Genomic DNA, 15839 nt, shown 5'->3' on the forward strand with positions numbered 1-15839 from the left:
GAGCAGGAGTTGCGTGCCTCTCTGTATCAAATTTGGTGATGTTAAGCAAGGCTTGGGTTTGCTGGAAAACTTAAGAGCGGTTAGATTTTAACTAGATCTGGAGAAATAAAGTCGCATTAGCAATCGGTCTACCCGCTCCTAAAGATGGTATTGCCGCAGCCTTGCATGCGTTAATAGGCCAGCAGGGCACGGACGCGCCCCCTAGTCCAACTCTCGTAGCGAAATTTAAAAAAAAAACGTATCATGGAACTCAATACTCTAGTGAAGGGACATTTAGAATATTCCAATCAAGGAAAGAAAACCGTCATATATGTTCTATAATTGCGTTTCCCGATGCGCACATGCAGCCGAAAGACCTGTGAGATAGCGCGCTTGAAGTAGTTGTTATTATGCTTCTATAAACGACTGCAATATTTAAATATTAAAATGCACAGGATATATTTTCTGAGATAACGATAACATCTTAAATCTCCTTCTGATCCCATTCCCACCCACGCCGATGTGATCACTAAACAAGTTTTAATTGCAGTCACGAGACAATACAACCATCTTCGAAGGATTACCACGGTAAAATTTTATTAGTTGAATTTTACGCTAAGGTTGGGACTATCAAAGTGTCAAAGCACGACGCAAAAAAATATTTAGCGATTGCATTACCTTTACATGACAAAGAGCCGCCGAAAACAGACATTGTTCAATTTTAATTTTCTACATGTTTTTTCGAACTTAGAATATAGATTTTTTAGTGTGAGGATGTTGATTAGTTGTTATCATCTTTACGTTCTCAAAATATATTATCAGCCTGCGAACACTGGTCGCTCTGACCTGAAAGATTTCATGTGTCATGAGTACTGCGGTTCAATACAATATGTCGTTACAATCTCGCATTGAGGTTCATTTCGGTTATTTCAAATCGATTACCGAACATAAAATAATCCATGCCACGCGTTTGGCTTTATATGTACATATACTGATTATTAGTATAGGCTGGCAGAATTTCTTCTCTTAAGCAAGTTTTGTTAAAGACCAGAGAATTAGTTTTATTTATTAACTTCTTGTTAGTTTTTTCAATAAGTCGTACTAAATTCTTCGTAGGTGTTGGAAGATTGAAAATCAAATTACCGATAGATATTTTTAATATTGAACGACGTTTCGAATGTACAACATTCATTTTCAAGTTAAAGACGCATAGAGTAACAAAATTTGGGTTGACATATGAACGAAATCAAGTAAATTGGATACAATTCAAATAATGCTAAAATTTCGATAATGTGATACTACAGGAAGATTTTACAGGCGCAAAAAACTACTCGGAAAACAATCTCAAAGTTCTGACGAAGCCGGTGGTTTTGGTTTTAAGCATGTGTGTCCCGAATACTGATTATTCGGTATGTTGTATATATATCCTGATAATACCTAATGTGCAGTAAATATACTGAGTATATCTATGGTGCAGTATATATTTACTGATTGTATCTACAGTGCAGTATATAGACTGAGTATACTGTATCTACGGTGCAGTAAATATACTGTTTATATCAACGGTGCAGTATATATACTGAGTGCATCTACGGTGTAGTATATATACTGATTAATTATATCTACGGTGCAGTATATATACTGATTATATCTACGCTGAACTCAACCATATTATGAAGTGAAAGAGGGAGGGCACGCCACTGCTTTATTTGAGCATCAGAGAAACCTAGGGTGTTGCTCAGTTCCGTTAGAATCTAACTAATAATAAGCTTGACCTTTATTTAATATGACTCAGTTTATATATTGTCTAAGCGATCAAACAGAGCATATAATGTGGTTGAAACTTTTATGAGTTATCAGTTAGATTGATCAAGATCAGAAATAAATTAATATTAATTAATTTAATTAATATTAATTAATTTAAATTAATTAATTAATTTGAATTAATATTAACTAAAAAAATTACTCTTCTGATTAATAAAAAATCAGGAGAGTAAGAGATCGTGTAGTTCGCCCTTGTGATTTACGGCGATGTCAGCGTAGACATGACATTTTCTCAGCAGCTCCTTGGGTGCAAGATGTTCTGGCCGATGACAAGGCAAGATATCTCATTCTTAAATAAATTTAATCGGCTTGTTTTTTGGCGACTATAATCAAGTGCATTAAATAAAAATAAGTTAATTTGTGTACAATTTTCTCACTCTTATGTGTTTCCAACTGTAAACTTTCTTTTTTCCAGTTGCTTACTCAGCTGCGTATTGAACTTGCGGACAAAGCTTCATTCATTGCCTAGCACGAAACTCGGGCGTCCGTGGATGTCCTTACCGTTGATGTGCCCTAGCCGGCGTGTCTCTTAGGATGCGTTGGGGCTTGTGTCCTAGCATGAGAGTCCTAGCATGAGTGTGCTAGCATGAGTGTCCTAGCATGAGTGTCCTAGCATGAGTGTCCTAGCATGAATGTCCTAGCATGAGAGTCCTAGCATGAGAGTCCTAGCGTGAGTGTCCCAGCATGAGTGTCCTAGCATGAGGGTCCTAGCGTGAGTGTCCCAGCATGAGTGTCCTAGCATGAGGGTCCTAGCGTGAGGGTCCTAGCGTGAGTGTCCTAGCATGAGGATCCTAGCATGAGTGTCCTTGCATGAGTGTTCTAGCATGAGTGTCCTAACATGAGTATCCTAGCATGAGTACCTTAGTATGGTGTGCCCTTGTTCTCGTAGTCAAAGTCCCAGAAGTCCGTTACTTGTGTTCACTAAGCTGTATCCTTACAACTTCTACTATGGAACATGTTCATGTCGTAGCCTACCTTGCATACGACTGTTAATACTGTCAACGGACTTAGATGCGCCAGGGCCACAATTGAGCCACGCGTAGACGCTGCGATGCTAAATCTTTTCAGCCGCAAACCTCGGGGGTTTCCAGTTTTGATGTATGAAGGCTTTTCTTCATACATCATGTATGATGTATGACCATACCTACATCATGTATGATGTATGAAGGCTTTTCTTGCTTGACCGCAAACACTCGCAAGCTGCGAGGATATTCTGTGCGTTGTCGGATGTGTCCTTCTTACCGGCCATTTATTTTGGTCGTAGCGGTTTTGTAGAATTAATCTATTTTGCAGAGAGAGTTCGTCTTGATATGTTCTGCTGGACTGATGTGTTCTGTTCGCTTGTGTTGTTTTGTAAGCCGGATAAGTTCAGCTTTCGGGATCTGTCCTGCTTACAAGGTTTTGTCTGGCCTGCTGAATGCATTTGATTTTCTGTTTTAAATTTAGCAGGATGTCGGTTAATTTATGATCATTAATTCACTTGGGATTTGTATTTACAAAACCGTTATTTAGCCGCAAATGCAGTATCACTCAGAGGACGGGCACTCGCCTCCGCATTCCCGTCACAATTGGCGGAAGGACGCCAGAAGTGAAAGTACGAGAGGCACTTCACAGGAATCTGTTTACTGCGCCGAAAGCCTATAGCTCAAGTATGGTTTTATCCTCTTCCCCTATAATATCCTCATACCACTCTTTTCACAACCATTCTTTTAACATTTCCATACAAATAGAGTGCTGAAAACAGCATGAAACTTCATATAACATATTTTCTGGCGTTCGTATCTGTATGAATTTTATTGTTGTCGTAAATTGACGCCATGACGATGAGCTACTAAGTTGCACTTTTCTATTGGTAGTCTTACGAGCCACTAATTTAACTATTTTATACAGTTTACTTAATTGGTTTTAAACATATGTACATTCTAATTTGGACTGAAAGAGCTGTAAATAAGTTAGCGAAACAAATATATAAAAATTAATAAATAACCACAAACTGATTCATCAACAATTTTATGCAGTTAAAAGGTATAACGTAAATAGTAAGGTTGCTTTTATGTCAATTGTTACACTTGAACAATCAATAACTTGCAGACACAAATTCGTTCTTCGGTTAAGCAAATTTTTCTTCCTTATTTTAGAAGCTATCCTAACTTTTATTTTTAGCTTAGAATTCGCATACAGTTTTTCAGTCAGAAAAAACTATTGATTATAATAATGTAATCTAACCATTGACTTTAATGTAACAATATAATTATTGACTTATTAATAAGGAATCAGTCATTGATAGGTCTCTCAGCTTACAGAGAATGGATGGATGACTCATGCGATATGGCGGCGCTCCAGACTGTGCTGGTAACGCTTGAAATCTAAACCTACGGCTAGTGTGTTAAATGGTTAGAGGGACTTGAAAATTGTGAAGACAGTGTTTCCACTCACTGCAGCACAAGACCCTTGAATCTGAACACTGAACAGACCGTGGTCAGCCCGACTTGAGAATTGTGAAGACATTGTTTCAACTCACTGCAGCTCAAGACCCTTGTAATCTGAACAGACCGTGGGTTAAATGGTCAGCCCGACTAGAGAATTGTGAAGACATGTGTCTACACTCACTGCAGCACAAGACCCTTGTAATCTGAACAGACCGTGTGTTGAATGGTTAGAGGGACTTGAGAATTGTGAAGACATGTGTTTCAACTCACTGCAGAACAAGACCCTTGTAATCTGAACAGACCGTGGGTTAAATGGTCAGCCCGACTTGAGAATTGTGAAGACATGTGTCTACACTCACTACAGCACAAGACCCTTGTAATCTGAACACACCGTGTGTTAAATGGTCAGCCCGACTTAGGGATTGAGACGACATGTTTTCTTTCCATTCACATTCATGAAATGCATTTTTTTCACACAAATCAGTGCAAAAATTCCTTTTCATTTGGATGAGCTAATGGACCTGGGTAATCAAAATAAGTTTTACAACTTTTAGGTGTCATGCTAACTCACCAAATGAAATTAACCGTGAAACAAATTCATTTATTTTGTAGCTGTTGCAGTAGAAGACAGAACAAACATGTAAAACTGTGTGTAAGCAACACTTCATAGAATAGAAGTATCGGCATTGAAGAAATAGGCCCATGGCCTGTTACAAAGGCCAGAAAGATCTCGTGAGCAACTCTAGCTTATTTATTAGAGGAACGATTAAAGCTTCTCGTGTAACTCCTGCAGGAAGCTGCGTGACCAGACTTTTGGCTGCAGCTTGCAGTTGGCCTCCTAAAGTTGACCGGAGAGTAAGTGTGAAAATTCGCCTCGCGTTTTCTCCTTGCCATGTAGATTTGACCTACTCTTTAAAAAAATTCATAGGCGCCTTTACCATCTTAGAATAATATTTAATAACAATAGTAATTATAAAGATGTTATTGGTATTTCATGTCTGATATGTTGATTATGTAGCACACTATATATTTGACAAGTGAATTCGCGTATATAGTGTGACAAACTCCAGGGTAATGAGGACTCGTACAATTAAGAACCTGGCTGATGTTCAGTAATGTGTTGTGTTATTTGGGGATGCACGAGATACGAGTGTCTTCCGTGTTTCCTAAAACAAGAAAAATATTATTTATATCTGTCTGTTATACTTTTCTTTAGATGTTTACTGTGAAAATATACTTTGCATACGTAAAGTGATTTCAATGCCTCATATGTAAAACCGACAGATCACTTATACCATTCAAATTATTATCCTTGACAGTTATAACCGGTAATGGAATAAAATATAAGTATAGCCCCTTACACCGTTACTGGAATGCAATGACTGCTATCCCTGTAAAGTAAGCCGTTTATTGGAGAGAATATTGGCGTTATTTAAGCAGTTATTATTATAAAATGACTGTTATCCCTTTAACCGTAAGTGAAATAAAATAACTGTCGTTTCTTTAAATCCTGAACGAATTAAAACATATGTTATTCATTAAAACAATTAAAACAATAAAATAACTGTTATTTCTTCCAGCCGTTTAAAGGTTAAATAAACTGTTGGAGTGTAGATACATGAACTCATCTGCACAATTAATTTGTGTCTCGCGACCTCAATCACCGGCAGAATAAAAGAAGCTGATGTCAGAGAGAGTACGGAGATCTCGTTATTTGTATGATTTTTCTTCATGTATGATTTTTCTCTATTTGATCTTCATTTGATTTTTCTCTATTTTTGTATGATTTTTCTTTTTTTATTTGTATGATTTCTTCAATCGCCGGCAGAATAAAAGAAGCTGATGTCAGAGAGAGTACGGAGATCTCGTTATTTGTATGACATTCGTGCAGCGTGCGTTGAGGATAACGTTGCTGGCACGTCGGCATAGTAAGGAATCTTGAAGGCTTTGAAGGAAAAATTTGCCGTTGCCGACTGCGTATTTCTAACTTATCAATCTATAACCGGCATTACTGGAGGTTTTTTTCTATTTCTTAGTATTGAAGGCTTTGTGAAGGCTTTGAAGGAAAAATTTGCCGTTGCCGACTGCGTATTTCCACACTTCAGCTAATCTTTCTCTCAGTTTTATTCCCACTCTGTTTCACATATTTCTGCAATCTTATCCGTAGTTCTTATCAAACTCCTATGTATACTCACGCTTTCCCTTTATACTTCTCTCATTTCTTTGTACACTCTGTACCTTCTTCCTTCGTTTTTATTAATAGCTGATTTAGATATTTACATAACCTCCAACTCATACACCCACTATATGATTTAAAATTTTCCCGCTTTCAGCACTTCTACCTATAAACTATTTTAGAACAAAATATACACCATTAAAAAAGAACGTTTATGCTGAGTTTTTAATTTCCGAATAAAATGTACAGTTTCCTCAGTTTTCAAAAAAATCCAGGCTAGCAACTAACATTATTTGTAAATACTAGAAGAGCGCCCAGCAAAACAGTATGCTGTACATTGTACAACTTACTTGCGATCACGTACAGCATGCCGTTTTATGGTTATTCCCCCAAAACTGGTATTTTCATCACTATATTGCAGTATTCCGCGCTGGAGGAGCGGAATACTGCATCAATTATTATTAGCTGAACTGGGAAAGTTTTCTATATGAACGTGCATCAATTTATGTTTTATGACATCATTCAGGCATAAAGTTCAAAAAATTTCAGTCAGCACGCTGCCTAATTGATCACCTGAAGCACCAATTGAACATTTTCCTTGAAATCAGCATACTACATGAGTACATATGTACACATTTCCATATTTTCTATTAAACTAAAAAAAATCAGCATACTACTTGTACACATTTCCATATTTTCTATTAAACTAAAAAAAGTCGTGGTGTGAAAATAACTACTATATAACCTCCCTCAAACAAATCTCTTCAAAATTATTTCTGATACTCCTGTTCAACTGAGAAATTTTATTTAAATCCATTTTTAATTATGCGCATCCTATAACTACGAGTATATAACGAGTTTCGAATAAATAGATAGATGCCAGTTGCTGTGTTTCAAATTCTTTGTAAACTTCCTTCTCGTGTGCATTATTCATGAACACTTATACAAGGTCAAGCCTGATTCAAGGTTAACGAGGAGATTTCGCCAACTGTGATATTCAAACATTGTAATTTAATGTCAATTAAAAATATATCGGAAAAATGGGACGGCTTGAACCGTAAGGGAGAGTTCAACTTGGAACTCCGATTGCTCTCTCCCCCGACCAGAAGAAGAATATGATTTTCTTATTTCGTCTTGATCTTGAAGTAAAGATAAAAACTTGGATGCTCATGCCCTACATTTCCTGTTCTACTCTAGGGAAAGTTTGGCCTTTCTTTAAAGCCTGTAGCAATAAATAATGAAACTTTTGCTTCCGATACTCGCCATCAACCCGCAGCCTGGCCTCCAGTCAAATTTCCAGCGTCAGTTAGTGGTCAGTATTAAATCAGATGCGAAACGCGAATCACGAGTTGAATAAAATAGTTTTAAAGTGTTAAATAGAATGTTAATTCGTTTTTCTCGAATATAAAACTGAGGCATTAGAATTTTAGTGCTATTAATTTGAGAATTTTATTAATAAATTCAAACCCGTAGCCAAGTTAGTCATAAAAAATATTTTACAAACTCACATTAACTTGCAATAGAAGTTGTCCATGTAAGGCTCAAAAATATGCTGAAGATTTGGCACTGGGATGCTAATGTTACTAACCCAGGTTCTTTCAAGCGGTATTAACTTACATATTGAAAATGATCATTAAAGGCAAAATATTTTACTTTCGTGTTTACTAATTTCGTGTTTCGTATCGAGGTGAATGACTGCCGCGACTGCCCAAACTTGGGACCCAGCACATGGATCCGACCTCAATTAATTGCCTATACAGTAATGTATAGTGTTCACAATTGTAGAAATAAAGGCGTCTCACGGACACGAGGTATGAAGCTTTGCTCCGTAAGAGGTTTGCCGGTCTGACCTCAATTAATTGCCTATACAGTAATGTATAGTGTTCACAATTGTAGAAATAAAGGCGTCTTACGGACGGACACAATGTATGAAGCTTTGCTCCGTAAGAGGTTTGCCGGTCTCTGCGAAGACTAGAAGACACCCGGGGATGCTGCGTTCTGCTGCAAGCTAATTTAAGGACACCGAGTGACCATTGTTAGTATGATTTAATACTTGCGGCAACAACTGACATTGTCATTAATTCCGACAGGCCTTTTAAACGATATCCATGTAACAGAAATTTTTAGCTATAAAGCTAGTTACTGTTAGGTCAATTTATTTTATTTTTTTTTCTGAAAAATTCCTTTTCTATTTATATTCACGGTTATTAGGGCATTCTATGGGTACAACCGTTGACGATTCAAGTATATAATAATTGATAAATTTTGATAGTAAGGAACATGTTTCCGGTTGCAGGTAGTAAGAATCTTTACATGAGCTGCAAAACGTGAAATTGTTCTAAGGTTAAATTTCTACGCTAAAAGTCCACTTGGGCTTTGAAAAATAGTAATCAAACTATTCTTCCCTTAGCCTCATGTGCATGATATTAACGAAGAAAATCAAATTATTGACATGTTACATTACATACAATCGACAACAGGCCATGGGCATATTTCTTCAGTGCCGACAATTCTATCTATTCTATTCTTGTACTAGTTTTTGAGCACAATTACATCCGCCAGCTGTGAGATAATTGGTTATAAATTTTCAAAAATGTCTATGGACATTTTTTGTTTGATATATAAATTAAAGTTCCCATCCCGTAAGTTGGATCATCATAGAGTACATTGATATGAAACAAGCCCAATATTTTTAATCCCGCAGTATAATTCAAGATTCTAAATCCTCAGTCGGTAGCAAAAAAAAAACGTCAAAACAATGCTTGTGAAACTTCAAGATACTATCATTACATCATTTCTGTCATCGCAAAATTTTCCAGAAAGCAATAGTGACGTTCAAGAGTTCGCTGAACTACTTTTTACCGCGACAGAACTTTCTCTGTAGAGATAGCAAGAAAAAACTGCTAGAGCTTCCAACTTGACTAGCGGAGAAAGGTTATCACTTTTTGCTCACATTGACTGCATTATACTCGCCAGCGCCATTAACCGCAGTCGGTCATCATTCCTTGAGTGAACATCCGGCACAAGATGACGTAAATGTGACTAACTAGTAGAAAGGTTACGACTAACTACCAGAATTTCATGTGAACATCCAGTACAAGATGATGTAAATGTGACTAACTAGTAGACGTCGACGAAAACTTGAGGTCACGGACAGACGGACAGACGGACAGACAGACAGACGGACATGGCGAGCACAATAGTGCATTTTTTCCATAAATGAGAAAATGCGCTAAAAACACAATGTTATAAGCACTGCAAAAACATCGGTGGACGACACTGAGCCTTGCCCAATGTTTAATGAAAACACGCTACGTGACGTCCACGAATCATTAATCCATGCATTTTAAATACTATTAAACCAACTAGCCTTCTGACAGAAGTGTTATAAATTCCAATATAAAAACTAGTGGCAGAATATTTGAACGAACAATTTTGGAAAACAATTAGAAGTTGAAAAAGCATCATTTTCAAGTAAGTGAATTTTAAAAATACAATGTTTTCACATGTAATTTCTATATTATTTCAATTAAAAAAAATTTAAAAAAAATCCTCTATCGATAATCCTCGATCGTTCGATCCTCTTAGTGAACCCGAATTGATGCACATGGATATTTTGAGTGATTATTGTAATTAGAACTATATGTACTAAAGAGTATGTAGATGATTAAGTCTCCATTACCTGCAAGTTAAAGAACGACCACCAGCAGCCTTAGATCAACCCGAATCAACTTAAATAATAAGCAAGAGAAAGAGAATTATATTTTTTTATCCATAAATCTGATCGTAGTTCGCTCAGGTTTTTCTTCATTCTGAAAGCATATAATAATACATTCCGAATATATTGCTTCTGTTTACAATCATTTTATTTGTTGAACTTGTTATAACTACTGTGCTCTCTGTCAAACTTCGTGCTCATTCACGATTTCATTTCTTGCAGCTCATTAACTTCATTAAATCTCAGTTCATTTGTATGAGCGGGAATTATACATATATAAAACATTTAAATTCATGATTTGCTAATTTTGCAACTTCCACAAATTGGTTTTGATGAGTGGTCGGGGGAAAAAAAACAAAATTACCTATGATTTATCGACCAGCCTCTCAAAATATATTACAATAGCCCTATATATACTCTATACTTGTGCATGGTCATGTTTAGCCCAAAAACTCATTTAGCTTTCATTAACTTACGGAGGTATTTTATATTGAAAATCAATTGATCGTGAATTTTGCCACAAATTCAGCTAATTCCTGAAGAACAAGTTTCTTAAAATATGAAGAAAATATCACTTCTTTCGTGATACTGATCAACTAAATAGACTGCTAGCGAATATTGCTTGAATAAAAGTTCAAACATGAAGAAGATTTCTCATCGATGGTTTATCCCAACTGGTGCAATTCTTAATTAAAACTGTTGTCCTAAAATTCATCTTCAATGCCATTTGCTCTCCTTGTCAAATGAAAAAATTTTCAAGCATGTTAGTTTGGAGGTGCAGAATTAAAAACATTTATTCTCTTAAGCACATCTCGGTCAACAGCACATAGAAGAAAGGGGCATCAACTGGCATTTCTTATTGAGGGTCGTTGCTTTAGCTCTCATAAAACTTCACAGAAGCCCACACGCATAGATTATTTGCGGCAGGTCTTTGGGTGGCCAAATGAGGTCCTGTACGTAACGGGAAATCATAGGCATGCTGTTGTAGGCCAGTTTTTGGCCATCCTACAGCCTTCATGTGCCACACCTCCGGCTCGATGCTTACTGGGAGAGCTCATTCCTGGGGTCCACTCTGAAATGTTGGCGTTTTTTTGTGTGAAACAAACCGGACACGTTTTTTGTCCTCCAAATTTCTCTAGTGCCACAGGTGCCGCGTTCTTAGCTTGCGTTGGAGTAAAAATACTAGACTGAACCAGGCTCTGTTGGCCCGTCCCAACACCGCAGCATGTCAGCTCGTTATTCACCTACCGTTTTACTAGCACGTTACATGGGAGCGACGCTCACGCAAGCTCCTTTTAAACAATAAACTACATTTCATTCATCTGAACATTTAATTTCTTAGAAAATGGATGCATTGCACAACATAAAATACAATGCATAATTTCTAAAGTTGAGATAATCGAGATCGGTGTTCGTCTGTGAAATTATTATGTTTATGCCAGCGATGAATTAGAGACTGGGGGTGAGGAGATGAACTAAGGAAATCCACATGCCTATGATCAACAGTTTTCTGGTGTATTTCAATGCCATGACATGCTTAGCTTGTTCACACAATCGTAATAATGGGTAAGCTATCAGTGTGCAAATGAAAAGTATGTGATCTCGACAACGTTTAGTCGATTTTTTTTTAACTATTTCAGAGAGGCGGTCATGAGTGTTCGCCTTTGTTTGTGTATGGTTGAACTAATTCAACCTTGCTGGTGACGGACGGGAATTTAGGCGATCTACGCTAGGCGACAAGCTGCACTGGTCGACAGGACGCCATAAAAAATATAACTCAGTACTCACTGCAGTGAGTGACAGAGAGCGCATTTTCTCGTCGACGAAAAATTGAGGTCACGGACTGACGGACAGACGGACGGACAGACAGACAGACGGACATGGCGAGCATAATAGTGCATTTTTTCCATAAATGAGAAAATGCGCTAAAATGAGGGAAATATTCAGCAACGGGTTTATTTCTATCGGGTTATATCATTCTATCAGCAAAGGGTCTATTTAATGCATTTCTGATAACGCATGAAATCCTTCGTTTTTAACCATCATAACTGATACAATGCAAATAAATTTGCCATGAACAAATCTTGTAGGTCAAATCTTGACAGCGACTCCAATAGGAATATGTAAGCCTTTAATGAAGTCCGTTTCTGTTCATATTTCATGACACCTCTAACATCTTTACCACAATATTGGTACTTTTATTAGCTGGATGATGAGACACGAGGGAATATACTCGATTGTTGTCTTTTTGATTAAAAATTGTTGATATCGCCCTGTAATAGTTGAGATACCATCAATAGTACGTCAAGCAAATTTAATAATGACAATGTTATTAATTCGATGGATGCTTACGACACAAATGTGTATAATACAGTGAAGAATACGTCGGAAAAAGTACAGTTGCAAGGTGATCTTGACAGGCTGGTTGACTTTATTCTTTATTCTTTATTCACACAGGAGCATACAAAAAAAATTCATAACAAGAAAATGACAAAAATTTGGAGAAAAAAAAATACAAAATGCTTCCATGCGAATGCCCATATAAGCTAAAAAGCTTCACAGGCGACATTAGCGATATTATACAATCGAAAAACAATAACGTATAATGACGATGGGATAAGACAAAAGGGAACTGAAAGTGACTAAATTGAAAACATCCTGACTTCATCGTAGGAGCTCCTCGAGACATAGAAAACGGCATCGTCAGCAAAGAGCTTGCAGTTCACGTTAAAAGAACAGGCGATATCATTTATGAAAATGTTAAAGAAAAGAGGCCCGAGAACAGAGCCTTGCGGTACTCCAATCGTTATTGGTCTAATGGGTGATTTTAACTCGACTGGGCTGCATGATACATGCTTTTTAATGCCGACTAGTGTAATGTAAGCCACCGTGGCAAAAACAATGAACAACAAGATTACAGTATGAGAAGACACGGTTGCAACGACAGAGTGATGATGTCGAAGTCGACAATGGAAAAAGATTCAGAAGCTTATGCCGCCAATGAGTTGAAATTTTCTAAGCCTATTGAAGCTCAAGTTAATAAAGCCAATAAACAACTTGGACTGATCAGACGCACTTTCGAGTACATAAATGCTGAAGCGATGAAACTGTTTATTGTTGCTGTTGTGCGCCCGAATCTTGAGTTAGGAAACGCTGTGTGATCACCGTGAGTTTAAAAGGACAAAAATTTAGTCGAGAGTGTTCGAAGACGTGCAACAAAGATAATTCCGAGATTGAAGTATAATATTGAAGCATGCAAGTATACTATACCCACGGTTTATACAAGGTCCCAGTAGGAGTTCTAGAATTTGAAACAAGAACCAACACCAGGGGCCACGGCTATAAACTAAAAAAACAGCGTTGAAACAAGAACCAACACCAGGGGCCACGGCTATAAACTAAAAAAACAGCGTTGGAACACATCCATGCGACAACATTTCTTTTCGCTCCGAGTCACCGACATGTGGAACAGCCTCCCTGATAGCATCGTTGACGCTCCGAGTATGAACGCCTTCAAGAACAGACTAGACGAAGCTATGCAGGAGCATATGTTCAGTCTTGAAGTGCCTAGCAAATTACGGACCAGGCAATAAGTCCAGCAGCTATCTCAGTCAATCGTCAGCTATGGAAAGATCGGGTTCCAAAGGCCGGATCCCTTGTGAATCAAGTCACGAAAAGTTCAAGAATCGGCAACAGGCCATGCATGGCCGGGCCTATTTCTTCAGTGCCGACAATTGTATTCTATTCTATTCTGTAATAATGGCTAGCTACAAGTAAGTAACTATTAGTAATCAGTTCAGCATGAAATTGATACCACAAGAGCTCAGTAAGGGTATAATGCAGAATCATCGGGTTTATTGGAATAAAGATTTTACAATAAAATTTATTAAATATTTCTATACTTCGAAACATTGTCGTGAGGTATATTGTTACATATTTCTTAGGATTAGTTCAACACATCAGACATAAATTTACATAGACAATTGCGTTGAGCCTGCTTGGTAGAGCCTTCCTTCCAAATATACTGTACATACAATCAGTAAGATTTTTTCACTGAACTATCGTTAATTTTCGTTCGGATCTCAAGGGCTTTTGGGTTAGCTTTAAATCGATGAAAGCGACCGTCCAATAGGCTCGGATGTATAAAAGAAAAAATCCTTGTACTACAAATAGTAGTAAGCAAAAGACCGGCAACCGGATCTCCGTACAGAAAAAACTCCTCCCCCAGCGCGATGGTTCTGGGAGGTGTCGTCGTCAATTAATGGTAAACCAAATAAGAGGCCTCCCGACAGCCTATGATCAGCCGGCTCAAAACCACCGATGATTTCACTTGATGCATCGCGCCTATTGGGAGCTCCGCCATCGTCTTGGCGTAGCAGTCCAATTCTTGCGCCCACCTCTTGACGAAAAAATGCTGCCAAGTGCCAGAAAAAGTCACTCGCGAAAGCTTGGCGGTGAAAGGAGATGAGTCCCCACTGTTGATGCCTCCAATCCTGGAAATTGCGGATCTTCTTAGAATACTTTTACGCCCTGAGTTGCTTCACTCCTAAAGAATCTCTCACTCAGCGTAGACTGAGAATAGTTTCACAAGTTATTTTGTATTAACTGATGCACAATAAGTTGATGAAACCTTTGTAATTATGTTGCAAGTTGATGAAACCTTTGTAATTATATAATAAGTGGATTAAACCACCAAAAATACAAATTTAGATAAAAAAATAATTCGATTGAATCATGATTGGATTGTTGGAAGTAGGTTGTTGAAGCTATTGTAATAGAATAAAAATAAATAAATAATATCTATAAAATTTAGGCACAGAAATAACATTTATAAGAGCTACAAAATATGGAAAGGGTTTGGTTAAACTGCTATAATTTACTCTTTACACAATCTTCATTATGTCTGAACTGGGTTAAGGTTAATTTGATTGTACCGGCGATATTCGATTGTGAGTAGACTAAAGTCGTACATAGCATTGCCTTCTTATTCAATATGTAGTCGCTTATAAAATGATGCTCATACACAATTAGACTCCATAATACAAATATATTGGAATTATGTCGTATATCAACGTGATATCGAAGTTGCATTACGGATTCAAGTTTCAAAACGAACATTTTTCTAACACCATTTAATGTCGCAATTCCAGTGTCGAAACAACTTCGCACAAGTAACATCATTCAATTTTGTACCGTAATGTCAACTCATTGCTTACATTTTGAATTGAAGAATGACGTGGCTTCAAGTTTCAGTTTGAGCCATGCAGCTCTCAAAGCTATCTCAATCAATCGTCAGCTATGGAAAGATCGGGTTCCAAAGGCCGGATCCCTTGGGAATCAAGTCACGAAAAGTTCAAGAATCGGCAACAGGCCATGAGCCTATTTCTTCAACGCCGACACTTCTATTCTATTCTATTCTATTCTAAATGTTTGAGCCATGCAGCTCTCGCACTGACACGTCGTGAACAGAAGTTTTTAAAACGTTAATGTTAATTATTCGACCAGAGAAAGCTTGCTCGGGAACTATGGTGTCGTATAAAAACTAACAATAAAATTATGATAGTTTCAGATTAATCCGGTACCGCAGCTATTCTAGTGAATTAGGCCAACAACTATCCTTACAAGGCATAAAATTGGTGCCAGCATCACTATATCGTCTACGTACCGTACTGATGGAACGCCAAAAATTTATGTTCAGAAGATTTTATAACAC

This window comes from Hyalella azteca, unplaced genomic scaffold, assembly GCF_000764305.2.
Source record: "Hyalella azteca isolate HAZT.00-mixed unplaced genomic scaffold, Hazt_2.0.2 contig15760, whole genome shotgun sequence".
Lineage (NCBI taxonomy): Eukaryota > Metazoa > Arthropoda > Malacostraca > Amphipoda > Hyalellidae > Hyalella > Hyalella azteca.